We start from the raw sequence: 18,191 nt of genomic DNA, 5'->3' as shown, positions 1-18,191 counted from the left end.
GGGCGTGCCCTTGAAGAGGATATTGAGACCTTGGCCCCTCCCTGTCACCCTTCCCAAAAAAGCATTTCCTAGCTGCCATAAGGTGAGCTATGTCTTTGCCATGTGCTCTCCTGTTGATGTGCTACCATATCACATGCCCAAAAGCAATGAAGCCAACCGACCATGGACTGAAACCTCTGAAACTGGAAGCCAAAATATATCTTTCCTCCTAATAAGTTGTTTATCTCAGGTATTTTGTCACAGTGACAAATAGATAACCAACAGAGTGTGTCTGTTTCAATTAAATTTTATTTATAAAACGGGCAGCTGCTACAGGATGTAATTTGCTGACTCCAGTTCTAATGGATCAAAAGTTTAATTTATACCATGCTTATAATTCCAGCAGCTCAGGAGGCTGAGGCAAGAGGATTATGAGTTCAAAGCCAACCTCAGCAAAAAAGTGAGGCATTAGGGCTGGGGTTGTGGCTCAGCAGTAGAGCACTTGCCTACCATGTGCAAGGCCCTGGGTTCAATTGTCAGCACCACATAAAAATAAATAAATAAAGATATTGTGTCCAACTTACAACTAAAAAAATAAATATTAAAAAAAAGAAGCCAGGTGCTAAGCAACTCAGATCCTGTCTCTAAATAAAATACAAAATAGGGCTGGGGATGTGGCTCAGTGATTGAATGCCCCTGAGTTCAAAAAAAGTTCGACTTATAAAATACATATACAACTAGCGAAGATAAAATGTGACCAGTGTGGGTGTTTTGGAAAAGTTCCCTCTCTGGCACAAAACATGGTAAACAATCTAATCAACACACTTACCTAAATATGGATTCTGATTAAGTCAGTAACTGGGTGGCAGAGAGAGGGTTGATAAAGAGAATTCAAGACACTTCTACTAAAAAAGTTTCATGGAACAAAGGACTGTGCAAGCATCACAAGAGAATCTTAAGACGAATGAAAGATAACACCCCCGCCCTCAAGGCCCAGCAGACAAGTGGAAAAGAGGAAACTATAAGGAGAAAATAAGCCAAATATGTAACTGAGCTATAAGGAGTATACTTATTTGCAATAAGTATCACAAAGGACTCATGATAACATCAATGTTCAAAGAAAAAATAACATCAGTAAAAACAAGGGACCTCCATGGGTAAGAAAATACTGTGTAAAAATAAGTACAAGTTGTCTCCTTGCCTGGATACCAGGGAATTTTGCTAAAAGTGAGTCTTTATGTCATAGTCCATTCTCTACCCCTCCTCTTTATCCTTCCAAATCCAGACCAGTGCTCTGCAAAAGCTACAAGCAAAGTGTGAGAAGGAGAATCCTAAAGGACAGCCAAACTCACCTTCTTGCTTTTCTAAGCTGTCTTTGCCTTCAAAGTTGTCTGAGTAGTCATCAGCTGGAGAAAAAATCTGGAAAAAATTGAACTCATCCTCTCCCATCCACCAGCGTTGACTCTGAGCATAAGTCCTGAGTTCAGGGTGCTCCGCGTCCATCTTTGTAGTGAGGGAAAGCTGATTGCAGATGCACTTTACTCCCTCTGCAGAGTACAAAGCACGTACACTTAGGAAAACTTAATCAGGAAATGGAAATTCATGGAAAATCCTTCCTTGGAACACTGACTTTATAGGAAGGAAGGAATTCAAATTTTGAAGCAAGAAACACAATCTTGGTCCCCTTTCTAGTTCCACCAATATTGATTGGCATCATCACATTTTAAATGTGAAATAACTTTATTGCTCTTAAATTCACAATCAAAATGAAATACACAAGGCCCTTCATTCTAAATAACCCCAAGTGTGCATTACCTACAAGAGAAGTGAAACGTCCTTTGAAAGAGGTAGTGCTGACAAGATTTAGAAATTCCTCCACAGAAATGCTCTGTAGCAACCACAGGTCCCTCCTCCCCAGTCTGACTCTTTTTCACCTAGAAGCCCACTTTATACCACCCCGACTCACCCAAATACACACACACACACACACACACACACACACACACACAATCTATAATGCAAATCAGATACTTCTTTGTTCAACATTTTTTCAACATTTAGAAAAACACGTGGCAATGATAATGAATCATTTCAGAACAAGGAATGGCCTGACACAGTGGCACATGCCTTTAATCCCAGCAGCTCAGGAGGCTGAGGCAGGAAGATCTCAGGTTCAAAGCCAGCCTCAGCAATTGAGTGAGACTATAAGCAATCTAGTGAGACACTGTCTCAAAATTTTAAAAAATTTAATAAAGGACTGGGGTCAATCCTGGTACACAAAAAAGTGGGGAGAATGTACTTATAAATATATGTGTGTCTAGATGTATGTGTGAAAAATATATGGAAATATTTTCCTTATAAATATATGTATAGCTAAATGAACTCAGAAAGGAATGCCTCTGAGTACACTCTCCCTTAATGAATGAGGATTAGGTGAGAATTCCTCTCAGCTGACAGACTTGCTCTGTTTCTTCAATTTCTTTTTTTTTTCAGTTGAATATGGACACAATACTTTTATTTATTTATTTATATGTGGTGCTGAGAATTGAGCCCAGTGCCTCTACATGCTAGGCAAGTGCTCTGCCACTGAGCTATAATTCCAGCCCTGTTTCCTCCATTTCTGTATTTGCAGGCTGAGCTTCAAACACATGGAGAGCAACTTGGCCTTTAAGCTTGAGATGGTGTTCAGAGTGCAAATTTCAAGCTATCAGGGCTAGTGCACAAGGCCCATTCACAATTGTTGCTCCCAAGGAACATGCTAAGCTTCCAAATTCTTGAACAATAAAGTGGGAGAAAGCAAGTCAGTCTAAACTATAAGCTGCTATAGAGCCATTACTTCCTAAAACCCAGTCCCTAGAGGCAGGCTCAGTGCTGGGCTAAGTGCACCCAGGATGTTTTGCTTCACTGATTTACACTTCCAAAATAAGCACTCCTGGATGATGGGCACTGGTATTTTTCCATTCATTTTTTTCAGAGCGTACCACAGGAGTCAAATTATAAACTATTTAAAAATTTTTAAAAATTGTTTTAGCCTAAACTGGTGATTTTGATATCATTTACACTAAGGTTTTTTTTTTTAAGTTCTCATAAAGAGCTCCATAGATGTTACTTTCCTAGAGGGCTGACTTATGGTCGACATTTGCTTTTAGGAATCATCATTTGGAGTACTGACCTACTAGTATCAATCACACTACTGCTGGGATCACAGGACAAGAAATCGATAAGCCCAAGAAATGATTGTGTGTTTTTTTTTAATTTGAATGTTTAGTGAAAGACAACATTCATTTTGTGAATATGGATTTTTTAAGCTATATTTTGAAGGGGCTCAGCTTTTGAAATGAAGTTATAGATCAAAACGTCTTTGATTCTACTTAAAAGTAATATGATGGCTTTGAAGCATGGCCCACTAGCCTTTTCAATGGAACCATTCAACAGGAAGACTTCAGGGGCTGGGTTGTGGCTCAGCGGTAGAGCGCTCACCTAGCATGTGCAAGGACCTGGGTTTGATCCTCGGCACCACATAAAAATAAATAAAATAAAGGTATTGTGTCTATCCACAACACTTCCTCTTAGGAAAGGAGTTTGAGGGCTGGGGTTGTGGCTCAGTGGTAGACAGTTTGCTTAGTGTGTGTGAGTCACTGGGTTCAATTCCCAACATCACATAAAAAAAAAAAAACTAAATAAACAAAATAAAGGTATTGTGTCCATCTATAACTAAAAACATTAAAGAAAAAAGCATGAGGTTCCTGCACTGTGGGAGAGATGGAGACCTGATGGGCCACACAGGTTGCCCTTGTCCTATAAATTCTGAAAGAGTTGGGCAAAGTGGGCACAGGCCCTGCTGGTTACATGCTAGGTAGAGAGGGGTAGAGAAATTCCTGTGGTTGTTGAGGGACCCTCTAGCCCATTCAATAGTCTTATGAGAATGTGCCTTCACACATTTTGACCAGGAAACCACTATCCAGATTTCTCTGCCTCCATGGGAAACTAACTGTGTATGGGGTTCAATGTGCCCAACATCCAGAGAAGCCCTGATCACTGGACTTTGTGCACAGGAAACAAGTATGACTTCCAATGACTGAACCAGATCTGCTTCTAACTCAGGTCAGATCTGGCGCCAGTCACCCCTAAGGCAAGTGTGGCAAACAGGTTTCATCTCAACATCATTTCTGATTCATTGGTAAATTAGGTTGAAAAAAATACATAGGTCAACTATAGGCTCAATAAGAAGTATGCAGGAATCTACTGGCCATGTCTTTGTGGATACAGGAGGGAAGAGTGGCAGTGCATTGCTATGCATTTATCATTCTGTCCTAAAGAATGTAAGAATGTCACTGGCCAATCCTTAGAACTCTTGGGAGCCTTTTAACCCATTCTGGGATCCAATCCCATCTAGAATATGAAAGTGCTGAGGTACTGATTCAAGGTCACCACTCCCACCTCTAATGTTTCCTTCCCTGTGCTGTCTTAGGAGCCAGAGGCATAGAGCAGCAATTTTATGAGCACTAATTCCTTCCATGAGGATCACCAAGTTCTATGTCCTTCTAGGAACATTACCTCACAGAGAAATGGCCTGATTGGTCTAGAGTAGCACTGAATAATCCTCACACAGACACAAACTCCTTCTTTTAGAGGACCATTCCAACCACAAACAGCTACAGGGCACGGTAGCTGATTCGAACTCAGGACAGTTTCCCATTGAAGGGATTTCTCAATGACCATCTTGGTCAACAGAGTAACAGTTTGAGTCATGCAGAAGCCTGTAGTCAGAATTGGGTTCTGCCTGGAAAGCAAACAGAAAATAGGAAATGTTAGGAATATGCTTCCCAAGGGCCAGCACCCCTTCACTCTAGATTCAGAAAACCCCAGGTGCATTTCCAGAAACAGATGCCCAGAAGTGAACAGTGTGTTTAGGCATGAAGAGCCAGCACAGACAGAGGCTGCACGATAGCATGATTTCTCTGGATCTGGTGCTGTGGGTCCAGCCAACATCCATCTCAGTCTTTCACATGCTCAAGACCACTCACCTGTGATTTTCTCAGCAGCCCAGTACTTCTCTACGGTCTCAAGCACCCAGGCCTCGTCTCGATCCACAAGCAGATATGCACTTTGGAAGCTATGGCAGGAGTTTTCATCTTCGTAATAATTCCCACCCTGTCCATGTTCTTCCAACAAGGAGACGATGACATCTAAGGCTTTTTTAGCTGTTGTCCCTCTTTCTAAACCAAGCCTGAAGTCAGGAAACAAGAAGTGTTCCTCAGTCATTTCAACCCACATGATTACTGTCATAGCAACCAAAGACCAAGACAAGGCCCAGGCCTGAAGCACTCCAATGCATGTATGATGTTCAATTTGCAGACCAACATGCAAACCAATCAACGATACTTTCAACTCAAAATACCTCTATCACACATTAAATTACAAATGAAAAAATTATCCCCCTTTTGCAGAGACAGAATCAGGAACCAGCAGCTTTTTCCCCTAGAAAGGAAGGTCAGCCCCCTCTTTCTCTGTGCTGACTCCGTCTCCCATGAATCTGTCTGGCTCAGCTCTAGCCCTCAGCAAGCCCTGTGCTTCCTCCTGACTCCTACCTAGACAAAAGGAAATCTCTGCCCAGCCCAGCTTTGCTCGCCATCATTCTACACAGGTGTTTTGGTTATTGCTACATATTGTGTCCCTTCAAACTTCATATGATGAAACCCTATCACCCAATATAATGACACTAGGCAAGGGGGCCTTTGGGAAATGACTAATAATAGAGGAACCTTATGATGGGATTAGTTTTTGTATGAAGGAGGCCTCGAGAGCTGCCTTGCCCCATCTACCATGTGAGGACACAGCAAGAAGGCACCACCTGTGAGTCAGATATGCGTTCACACCAGACACCAAACGTTGGCACCTTGACCTTGGACTTCCCAGCTCCCAAAGTATGAGCAATAAGTTTCTGTTGTTTATCAGCATCCTATTTATAGTTATCTCAGTCTGGATAGTCTAAGACAATTAGTAATAACAATATTTAATTACCAATCATTCTCCTCTGTGTTTATAATTTGCTCAGAGATCTCATTAGAAATGGTTTTCTAGGAGGACATGATCCATTTTTTTTCTACGTATTTCCCTCCTACCTATTAGCCTACAGCAATTGGTGTGGCTTATAGCTTCAGTTATCAAAATAACACACCTTCCTTCTGAAGTGAGACATCCATCCTGGCCCTTCCAATTAATAAACCTTTTAAAGAGAGTACAGATATTGCCCTCTGTGTGACCATAGGCAGTTTACATAATACATTTGAACTTCAGTTTTATGACATCCATGAAATTAGTTCCTCTATCATTGGGTTACAATGGATATGAGTTTCATGAGATAATGAACATGAAAATATATGGCCTGGGGCTGGGGATATGTCTCAGTGGTAGAGCATTTTCCTGGCGTGCATGAGGCCCTGGGGTCCAATCCCCAACACTGCAAAAGGAAAAAAAGAATGGCATAGTGCCTAGGACCAAATAAATGATGAGTAGATTTCAGGGGGCAGAACACTGTGGCAGAGAAATCTGCAATTTAGAAATAAAGAACTAACTTCTCACTCTGGTTTAACTACTCACAAGCAGTATGATCTTAAGTAATGTCTTCTTTTCAAACCTCTATTTTCTTATTGGTAAAGTGAAAACATTTCTACCCCCCTCCTCAGGCTGGTATGAAAGAAGATGGTACATCATACGTATTCAGTTCATTTATTCATCTGATCATTCAAATTGTAAGTCTATTGGCAAAAATTCAAGAGTCTTAGAGCAAAGCTACTGAGATGGTGGTACAAGCCTGTTCTTGGTGAATTTTCAACACAAGAAGCAGTAGCTATTAAAATTCACCCAATTCAGTACTTTCTAAAGGAGCATTCCACTGTGCTGTCATGGAGAAGAAAAGATAATGTAGCCACAAGCTATGGACTTATTCTGTAACAGGCTTATTTCCATAGTCGATTTATTACGCACCGATTCATTTGAAATTTCTCATTCTAAGCTCATTTAAGAAGGCTTGGTTACAAAGCTCTGATCTACAAAGCTGAACCCCAATGCCTTAGGAGAGTGATACAAAATTTTAAAAATAATCCTGATCCTTTTGTGGTTCACAAGCATGGGGATTGGTTTTGCCCACTGTTGTCTGGGAGACACCTCCCTCAAACCTTGTTACCACATTGGCACATTACCCACCTGACATGAAAAGAAAAAAAAGAGCAAGCTTATTGAAAGATAGATGAAATTAAGTAGACTTTTCCTTGGTCGAGGTTGTCTTCTCCAAAAAGGAGCAGCAAGAGTGAGAGCTCATTTTATCTTGAGGATCTGGAGCAAACCAGTGTGCTGTGAGACCTGCATCCAGAACTGCACCTGGAAGGCCTCCTTCCTCCTTCCTAGGGTCCCTGGTGGGCCCTGGTTACAACGCCTCCTATACCCACTCCAGCAGATTCTGCTCCCAGAGCCTTTGCAGGGCCCCAACTGACAGACGCAAATCTATGTAGGGACAGGTGAACACGTAGCCGTGCTCAGTAGCCCCATCTTTGGAGGCTGGGATCTCTCTAATGTTTTCTGGATATTCAGCCTGTTTAATTTCCACTGAAACCCACAATGTGTGCACTTGCCTCCGCCCTGACTTGGATGCCCTACATGCACAGCAGGACCTCAGCACCCTGCTACAGACATAATTGTGGTTTCACTCTTCTCCTCCTCAGACCAGGACCATGGGTAGCTCCGTGAACCCACATGACCATCTCCAGCCTGGTCTCCCAACCACAGAATGAAGACAGGACCACCAGCTCCTTAGTTCAAGGCTGCGAAGAACATCAGGGTTCTGTACTCTCCTCTGAGACTGAGAGATGCAGGAGAATCCCATGTCACTGAGTGTGGAGGAAATGCCACCGATACCAGGCCTGTGGTAATCCTGGGACACACCCAGTATCCAGAGGCCTATTTTAATGCTGTTTTCAACTGCCTTGCCTCCTAGATGAAGTAGATTCATGTGGTTCCAAATAAGAACAGCATTTTTCTGGCCCCCGTGCCTCATTTCCCTCCCACCACCACACGTTAACCTGAGTAAGATCAAGATAGGGAAAGGGATTAAATTAAATGAGCTAAAGTTGTAGTCTCATTCTGAGATCTACTTTCAGTGTAACTCAGATCCTTCCAAACTTTATGCTTTGTCTAGGTTGTTCTGGGCCTGAGAGTTAACTGCTCCTAAATGCAATTCCTAGTTTTATGGGAAAATATTTATTTGGTGTTCACAGGCTTGTCGCAGGGATGTCAAGCTAGCCCCACCCAAACCTGAAAGATTTATACATCTCACATGTAGGAAGAGAATCACCTGCACTTTATTTACTTAAAGCCCCTGTAAGAACTCTGCATATCTTTTCAATATCTGTGGCTCTAGAGATAAGTGGGACCTTGTCCCTTTGTATGCCAAATAAGGTAAAACTAAGTTATAACTAGATTTACTGTGGGATATGTAATTGCTGCCCCTGGGAAACAAATGAAAATAGTCAACACCCCTCCCCTTAGCCTTAGAGGACTCTGCCAATTACCTTCCTTCTTCCCATAATCAACAAGTTTGTAAGTCCCCTTGGGGTAACAGCTGTTATGGCTTAGATATGACGTGTGCCCCCAAAAGCTCTTGTGAGACAATGCAAGAAAGTTTAGAGGTGAAATGATTGGGTTACACGAGCCTTCAGTGCATCAATGCTCTGATATGGATTAACTGGGTGGTAACTATAGGCCGAAAGGGTGTGGCTGGAGAAGGTGGGTCACCAGGGGTGTGCCTTTGGAGTTTATATTCTGTCCCTGGAAAATGGAGCTTTTCTCTGCTTCTGGTGCCCAGGTCCTGAGCTGCTTCCCCCATCACACCTTTCTCCATGATGCTCTACTTCACCTGGGCCCAGGGCAATGGAGTTGGCCATTTATGCACTAAGACCTCTGAAACCATGAGCCAAATAAACTTTTATGTCTCTAGTTGTTCTTGTCCGAACTTTTGGTGACAGCAGCTAAAAATCTGACTAAAACAATAGCCTTCTGGACACTAAAAAATTCCCAGCCTTCAACCAGAGGCCTGGATGTAGGAAGGTAAGGCTGTGAACTGATCTTATACGTCACCCCGCCCCCAAAATTTGTATGTTGAAGCCCAACCCCCAATGTGATGGTACTTAGAGGTGCCTTTGGAAGGTGATTAGGTCATGAGGATGGAGCCTTTGTGATGATATTAGGGTCTTTATGAAAGAGACACCAGATCTTGTCCTCTTTCTGCTGTCTGTCATGTAAGGGCACAAAGAACAGGCAGTATCTGCAAACCAGAAAGTGGGTGCTCACCAGACACTGGATCTGCTGGCACCCTGATCTTGAACTTCCCAACCTCCAGAAGAGAAATAAACATGTGTTGTTTAATCTCTCTAGTCTATGACACCTTTATCATAGCAGCCCAAATCAACTAAGAAAGGTCACAAGTGGATGTTAAGTGCCGCATTGGTTTGGGAATTTAAAACTGATAGAAACGCATGGTTTTGGACTGCACTTCTGCACTAGGCTCCAAAGACCAGACCAGACCAAACCAAAGGGAATAGTGCAGGCCAAATGCCCCACAATTAAACTAAAAGCTTTGCTAGGTGCAATGGCACACGTCTATAATCCCAGCAGTTCCAGAGGCTGAGGCAAGAGAATAACAAATTCAAAGCCAGCCTCGGTAATTTAACTACACTGATTGTTTACTACTGATGCTTTGGCACTTCCATCTGAGTGAGTCAGATTAAAAAGCAGCCTTAATAATCACTAAGTGATACTGGAAAAAAAAATGACTTGCTCCATCATACACTTCACTTCCACAAACCCGCAGCCCCCTCTACCAATCTGGATTTGCACTTGAGTCTGTTCAAGTTCTTCTGTACAGTGAAAGGCCAATTCAAGACCCTCTATGCTCTTGGCCAAATCTTCTGTCTATAAATGCTTAACACCTCATACTGGCTCCAGAAAATTCATTTCCAAAGGAGTAACAAATACTAAATGGCCTATTTAGAAAGTTCCATAAAATCTGAAACAGAAGGGGGAGAGTCCGGACTGACAGATTCAGGGTTGCAGGCCATCAGGTAGGAAAATGCCGTTTCCGCCAAGGCCCCCCTCTACCTACCTGAGACAGGCGGGCCGCCACTCACCTGCTGTTTCCCCTGATTGGAAATGATGGCGACCTTGGTGACGACCACCCAACCTAAATTGTGGATGCTGCCTTTGCAGCCGCTCCTCACATGCAGCTTAGGGACCGTGGAGGTGCCCGGGGCACACAATGGCAGAGGTCACCCTGGTGTTTCCCTCGAGAAAGTGCCTTCCATGTCAGCCATCTCTCCTGGAACTCAACCCCCTCTGAAGAACGGAATGACTTCTTAGCTATGTAGGGGGCCTGGTTTTAAAAGAAATTGCCGAGTGTGCTCTTGTCCCCTGCCGGACATTGGCACTCTGCATGTTTAAATATTTGCTTGGATGCATTTCTCCTGGAGCCCTTGTTCTTAGCACAACTAAGAGGTGCTCAGAACATGCTCAGGGCCTCACTTTCCTGGAGGATGGTCCAGACTCTGGAGCCAGACCGGTTATAAATTGTGTGATGTTGGGAAAGACACTCCATACCATCCATGTTCCTCATTTCCTCATCTGTAAAATGGGATAATACAGGGGCCTCACAGAATATTTATAGGTATCAAATGGTTTTATACATGTGAACTATTTAGAAAAATGTCTGTCAAATACACATCCCTAGTTCTAAGTTGTTTCATTTTCATTTGAAAGAATTATTATGGCCAGCTGAAGGTATGGAGAGCAGAGTGGTAGAATAAAATGTCATTTGGTGCATAATAGCAGCTAAGATGAAAAGGAAAAAATCCTGGTCTGCCTGTATGCAAGGGCAATCCTGATGTCTGCCTGACCAGTTTAATCAAATATGATTTTTCACCTCCCTGTTCTGTATCCTAAATCCCAGGGGTTCCTTCCTTCTTTCCCCACGGCCAAGACTCTCAGACAAATGACAGTGCTAACGGGCATAGCCTTCCTGGCTCCCTCCACTAGTTGATGAATCTTCTGGAAACCAGTCCCACCACCCTCGAGTATGCAATAGTTCTGGTGAAAAGTAACAAGAACCCAGTAAAACTACTGGAACCAGGAATGGTGACGTGAATAAGAAAGAACACAGATCCAGGAGCAATGGCACATGCCTATGATCCTAATCCTAGCAACTTGGGAGGCTGAGACTGGAGGATGATGAGTTCAAAGCCAGTCTCAGCAATGGCAAGGCACTAAGGAACTCAGTGAGACCCTGTCTCTAAATAAAATACGAAATAGTTCAGGGTGTGGCTCAGTGGTGGAGGGCCTCTGAGTTCAACCCCCGTACCCCCAAAAACTAAATAAAAGAAAGAAAAAAACACTGAGAGAAAACTGACAAGACTAGACAATTGACATGTAAACAGTAAGAAAGAGAAAGGGGTCCAAAGAGAGAATCAGGTTCTGAGCTTGCGGTGACCATGTTTAATCTGTGGATGACATGTCTACACTCAAGGCTACTTGATGAATACTAAACTCAGAGCCACAAAGCAAGACTGCTCTCTTGGCTCCAGAGCCCGTAACCATCTGCCTGCTGGGCGTTTCCACTGAGAGTCTCACAGCAATATGCACTCAACAGACCCAAGCCACCCTTGTCTCCTGGCATGGCCACTCTTCTAATGCCCTGACTGGCCACTCACTTGGCTGCTTAAGGCACAAACCTGGACACCATCTTTGTCCCCTCCATCCTCCTCCCCACCTCTGTCCAACTGAGAATCACCACTGCTACCAGCCCAAGGCCACGTATGCACCTCCAACCTTGCTGCCAACCATCTGCCCAGAGCCATAGCTCAGTGCTGAACTGCCAAGGCCAAGATGCCCCGGCCTCTACCTGGCCTTGGCTCTGTTTAGGTAGAAGGCTGCTGAGGACAAAGATGCGGTAAAGTGAACAGCTTGCTGAAAATGGCTTCTCAGCATAAGAAGCAACACTTGTGACCGACTTCAGAAGCTCCCTTCTCACACCCAGGTGGATTCTCCAGAGTCTTGTCTCACTTCTCTCCTCCCAGAGCCCACACACTGCTCTTTCTTCCATGCCTCAGAATGCACATTCCCTACCCCATGGCATTTGCACATACTTCTTGGAACATGGCCTTCAGACAACTGAACTCTGTCTAACTAATGTTAAATGAACCTTCAGGTCACAACTTCACATCACTTCCATAGTGATTCCTTTACACAGTCCAGTTTAGGTTCCAGCCCAGTGTTTTCTTAAAGTATTCTGTTTCTTTTTCTTATCATAGTTCATCATAATTTATTGAAATGCCTTTTACTCATTGGATATCTCAGTAGACGAGTGTGTTTGTTTTGAGAGCTAAATTTCCAAGTTGAATTTCCAGTGCATGGCCAGACCACAAGGCCTAGGAGAGGAGAGGATTGAAGAGGGACTGATGTAAATGTGCAATGTTGCAGGGCCATGAGGTGGTGGAGGGGAGAGGGTGAGGCAGAGGGAGTCCAGGGAGAGGGCTTTGAGAAATCCTGCATCTTATCTAGCCCAGGAGGGAAGACAGGGAAGGTGGGGGGTGGGGGAAAAATAAACAAGAAGATTCAGAAAAGTAACCAAAGAAGAAGCAAGTTTTAAGAGAGGCTGGAAATAACAATGGTTTGTGCTCACTATTATATCCCCGATCTCCAGAAAGAAGCCTAACACAGAGCAGATCCTAAATGAATATTCATCAAATTAATAGCAAGGGTTAAAGTCTTCTGGAAACTACCAACAGAAAATGCATAAATTCAATATGACACATTCCTGCTAACTAAACAGTCATGATGAAATAGCTAGTGAATATAAGTGAATATAGCCCAGCTTTCCACATTGTAAAAACAAACAGTGTTTTTTCTTTCTTTTTTTTCTCCCATTCGTCCTAGGAATTGAACTGGGGGGCAGAGGGTTGGGGAGTGGCAAGAGGGCTCCACCCCTGAGCAACATCTCTCTGACATACATTTATTTATTTATTTATTTACTTGCTTTTTTGTTTATATTTTTTAAGAGAGAGTGAAAGAGGAGAGAGAGAGAGAATGTTTAATATTTATTTTTTTTAGTTCTCGGCGGACACAACATCTTTGTTTGTATGTGGTGCTGAGGATCGAACCCGGGCCACACGCATACCAGGCGAGCCCGCTACCACTTGAGCCACATCCCCAGCCCTTGTTTATTTTTGTTTTGAGACAGAATATTACTAAATGCTGAGGCTGGCTTTGAACTTGTGATCCTCCTGCCTTAGCCTCCTGACCCACTGGGATCATAGGCATGTCAGGTAAACATTTTGCTTTTTAATAAGCTATGTTGCTATAGAGGTGGAAAAATGAAAAGGAAAACAATTGAACTAGGTAAAGTGATGTGTTTATTCTACAACTGAAGTTTTTTGTATCCCACTCCTAGTGTTTCACTGCAAAACAAGATTTACAGCTGAATATGAATACACTTCTACTTTCTCTCAAATTAAGAAATAACATAAATATACAGAAGGACTCAATTTTGTTAATGTATTGCTCCATTGCAACTGAGAATATGGCTGAAAAAACATGTCACTGACACCTCTGAAGTCACTTGTTCCTGTGTATCCAAGGGCACACATAGATAAGTTAATTGTCTTTTCTTTGCATAACAAATGGCTATTTTCCTTTTCACCTGATCCCAACAGCTGGATCCTCCCCTGGAGCCTAGAGCTCTGCCAATGGTAGTTCCTTCACTTGTCAAACTCTTCATTCAAAGAAGAATTGATGCAGGTCAATCGATTCTCGGCAAGTCATATTCCATCAGGCAATAAAGGTCGGACAGTAAGCTTGTGTGTCTCCAGCATAGCTCCTGAGCCGAAGGCTTCTCCACTTGCACATTTTGGAAAACTTGACCTTTTTTATCCCTCTTAGTGAAAAAGGGTTCTTTTCTCCTCTCAAAATCAAACCACCCAAATCCCCCAAACTCTTGGCACAATAATGTGCCCATTTATTCTTTCATCGAATTTATTTCTCTTTTTTAAGTTTCACTTTGAGACAGGGTCTCACTGAGTTGCCCAGGCTGGACTCCAGCTTCAATCCTCATGCCTCAGGCTCCCAAGAACCGGGGATGACAGGTGTGTGTGTGTGCCCATGTGCCTGTGAATGCTGATAAGTGAACACGGTGACAGCTGATAGATGTGATGGAAAACCAGTGAGAAGAAACTTCTGCGGTCCTGCCAGGGTCGTGAATCTAGAGAGCAGTACAGTGTCCAGAAGGGGCCTGTGAGAGAGGACAGCCCAGTACTGCGGGGTGAATGGAAAGCTGCAGAAGTTCCTCAGTGAGAAGACTTGATCCAGATCTGCCCGTGGTCAGTCAGGGCAGAGACAGAAAGTCCCACTCAGGATGCACAGGGCGACAGTCTACCTCCACAGTGGAGTCCTGACCTGAGCCCAAGTCCTGCCCCAGACCCTGCTGTCCATGGGGTCTCTGCACCATATCCCCATGGGCCTGGGATTGCACGTCAGTGAACAGAACCCCAGAGGAACAGAGGATCAGAACATCAATGGCAGGTGAGGAAATGGGCACTTTCCCCGTGGCCCATCTTCCTCCCCAGAGCAGTCCTGACTCTCCTGCTGAAGCCAACTCATGCCTAGGTGTCTCGCAAGGGCACCAGACAGGGCCATGCGAGTCAGAATCCCTGCCACCAACACAGGGGAGGACATTTTCTCTTGTGGCTTTGAGGCTTTTAATAACCCATGGTTTGTAAATATCATGATTTTAAGATTCCCTGTGTCCTCGCCAGTCCTGTTGGCCAAGATAGTGTTCCTATCACTGTGCGGTATTGGTCACTGTCCCCCATGAGCCTGCAGGTTTTGAGTATTTCTCCAGTGACTCCTCAGCATTACTGCCTGCTCTCCATCCCTGAAAACAAGACCCACGTTCCAGAGCCTCTCGAGGGCACGCAGGCCTGCGATTGACCACCTTGTTGACTGACCAGGCTCTTTCTCTGATGACCCTGCCCAGATTGACATGTTTTGATGGCTCTCCTCCCTTTCCTTGCCCTGTCCTGTGTTTTATTGCTTTCACTGCTTCATGCGTGTGACCACTCCGTGTGCTCAAATCCCAAAGAACAGAGACACCTTTGGACTCCCTACAGCGCCTGTCACAGCACTGAGAGTGGAGATCTGAGCCATATTCATTGTGGCTGATTGACTTGAACTTCACCCCAGGTGGGGAAAAGGAGCATGCAGCCAGTTACCAGCTGGATGCTGAATTTAGTGAAAAAGTCTTGAAACAATACACAGAAGTGAACTCACATCCCTAAATATTTGTCCCAGGATTTGCAAAATTATTTGTTTACAGTCTCGGCTGTAGTAAATTAAAATCCGTATGCAGTGAATATGGGTATATTTACCCATTAAACTGCAGCCCACACCTCACCCTGCAAGGCACTTTGAGCTTTGTGACTTCAGTGGGAGGAACTAGAGTTAAATGTGACTGGACTCTCCCTTGGCAGACTGACTTGTCCTCCCAGGCTGTGGGCTCCATGAGGACAGTACCTGTTCACTGGGGTCCTTGGATGCAATTGGTTGATGAAGCAGTTCATGAATCTTCTATATATGTGAGAAACAATGACTTCACCATGGGGTCACACTGAGGAGGTCATAATAAAGAATAGCTAACATGCAGCCTAGGTGCCAAGTTCCCTGCTCAGAATTTTATAGTCACCACATAATTCTGTCCCCCTTAGGAGCCTGTGAGGGGGACGCCATCATCCTTATTTGGGAGATGAAGTGAACTGGCCAGCTGAGGACACAGAGTCAGTAACTGTGAACATGCCACGTGAACCCGGCTGGAGCTGAGGCTACAAAGGGAGGACCAGGGAGGAGCGAGAGGTTTCAGAAGGTCAGACATGATTAACAGAACAGGTTAACAAAGAGGAACCAAAGAAAAGGTCTGGCAGGAGGGAGAGAGAGGTGAAATTAGGAATTTGGGGTTCTATGTTCCAAGGGAAAATCCATCTAGGGAATTTGAGTGTGTGGAACCCAGTGTGAGAGGCAGAAGGAGAGTCTGCAGAGGAAGACTTTAGGAGTGTGAACTCTGGAACTACTTCTCAGAGATCCATGCTGGGGCCTATGAGCAAAGGAAAGATAAACAGACAAGAAAATAAAAACAAGAAGCAGCGTGCATTCATATGTGCATGTACAGTGCACAAAACACACACACACACACACACACAGACACAAAGACACACACACACCATTCATTCCCTGAGGGCTTGTGTCACATACTTATGTTTCAGTATGAATCTTAATCAAGTTCGATTTTCCTCTGACAGTTACTTTTCCCTGTTTCCTTGTTCTAGTTTAAGACTCAGTCTTCTTTTATAAAAAAACCATATTCATACCAACATGAAAGTTCTTGTTTTCCATATAGAAGGAAAATTAGAAAACAATAGAATTGTAAGAAACAGTTTCATTGTTAGGACTGATAAATCGTACACTACCCATCAGGCCATCTACGGAGTAGCAGAATATCACAGAGAAGTAGATCATTTGCATTTGAATATATAAGCAGCAGATCCTGTAAAAAAAAGATTCTATTTAGCAGGGATGCATGACCCTGGTATTTTGCGGGGCCAAATTGGTCTTTAACCGGCATTGCAAGCTTAGGCTTCTGTTCTAGGTAACTCACTTGCTGGGAAAATAACATTGTCTACAGAGTCAAGGCTATTTAATAAATAACAGTAGAGGAGGATTTTTCATACTTGGACTTAATGTCTTTGGGCAAATTATCTTCACCTGTGACTCACTTTCCTCATTCAGAAATGGGAATAATAAAGAGTTTGCTTCCAGGACTGTGGGGTCAGTAAGTATGCGCCTCTGCTTTCAAGAGCAGACCTGAGGAGGTGCCAAGTGGATCTTATGCTGCTGCTTCTATTATCCACGGGACATTTGGCTACTCACCCTGGTCACAAATTTCCTATGGACAAATCAGCACTCATGATAAGACTGATGCACAGCTGCTTCTGCCACACAAAATACGACAGAGTGCTTCAGGAAATTTTATTACCAAAGACGTTTCTTTGGTTTGCGGTGTGGGAATGCAAGTTCTGGAGAAAGTGACTGCACAAGAACTTCCCTCCCATCTCTCTTTGCCCTCTTTCTTCTTGTGAATCATGACTCCTCAAGCCCATGACCCCACACCCAATCCTCACCAAGGACAGAAAATGTGAACATAGATGGTAATAGAAACTCACAAATCTCACTGTTCAACAGGCAATTTGTCTATAATAACAAGTCTCAACTGTTCAAAAATACAGTTAAAATTAAGCATAATTTTCTTTATCGCTAGTATTAGTCAATTGAAGTTTCATTTCTTTTTTTTCCCTAAATACACACTCGTAATAGTAGGCTTTATCTCTCCTGCTAGCTGACTTAAATAATTTCAGTTTCATTTAGTATTTAGAGGTTAAGTGAGTACAAAGACACTAATACTAAAGGGACAGAGGAAACCACCTGCAGCTCCCTGCAGCAGCCAGCAAGCCCTTCCACAGGGAGGGGAAGGCACGGGCACCTCAGGAGCCCAAGGGGCACTGCTCCTATGTGTCACTCACAGCAGGGCACAAGAGCGTCCCAGGCAAGCAAGAATCCCCTAGGAGGCAGTCTGAGCCCTGTGTGAAAACCCCTGATTCAACCCAGCTGCAGGGCGCCTGGCTTATGCTTCACTTGTTACACTTAAATCTTTGCTGCAATAAGGAGATGAAATATTTTGTTTCTCTTTGGTGAAAGGAATAGCAGTTAAAATAACATCTTGGGTGTCTGTGTGAAAGCCTCATGTTTGCAAACACAGCTGAAATGGTACATGTATCTCATTTAGATAGATGCTAGTGGACATACTAGTAAAATAATTATTATTAAAATTCCATCTACCCCTTCATTTTGTCATTATTATTTAAACTGTCAAAGCTGTCTATGTAATGTCTGGATTAAGATACCAATCTGTACCAGCTCTTATTTCATAAGACTCTTCGCTCTGTAGAAATCTGTGTCAACTTAAGTGAACAAATGACAATTTTCTTATGGATCAAGAAAATGTACATCTGCTTAAATTTACCATCTATAATAGCTTTTTCAGACACATTTGTTCTCTAGAAACA

The 18,191-nt window shown here is 43.4% G+C and overlaps 1 non-coding gene and 1 pseudogene across 2 annotated transcripts in view; one reads left to right on the top strand and one right to left on the bottom strand.

The window, feature by feature from the left end:
- LOC144373842 (secernin-1-like) overlaps nt 1-18,191 on the bottom strand; it is a 50,776-nt pseudogene that overhangs the window by 13,372 nt on the left and 19,213 nt on the right. The window contains exons 3-4 of the transcript XR_013433381.1: nt 5,007-5,209; nt 1,332-1,526 (exon numbers count right to left, since the gene is read on the bottom strand). The product of XR_013433381.1 is annotated as a secernin-1-like (transcript). The remainder of the gene's footprint in view (nt 1-1,331; nt 1,527-5,006; nt 5,210-18,191) is intronic.
- LOC144373851 (small nucleolar RNA U13) lies at nt 7,091-7,194 on the top strand. Its single transcript, XR_013433390.1, has one exon. It is a non-coding gene; the product is annotated as a small nucleolar RNA U13 (small nucleolar RNA).

Source organism: Ictidomys tridecemlineatus, unplaced genomic scaffold (genome assembly GCF_052094955.1).
Source record: "Ictidomys tridecemlineatus isolate mIctTri1 unplaced genomic scaffold, mIctTri1.hap1 Scaffold_51, whole genome shotgun sequence".
In the NCBI taxonomy this organism is placed as follows: Eukaryota; Metazoa; Chordata; class Mammalia; order Rodentia; family Sciuridae; genus Ictidomys; species Ictidomys tridecemlineatus.
This window is presented reverse-complemented; position numbering and strand designations above follow the sequence as displayed.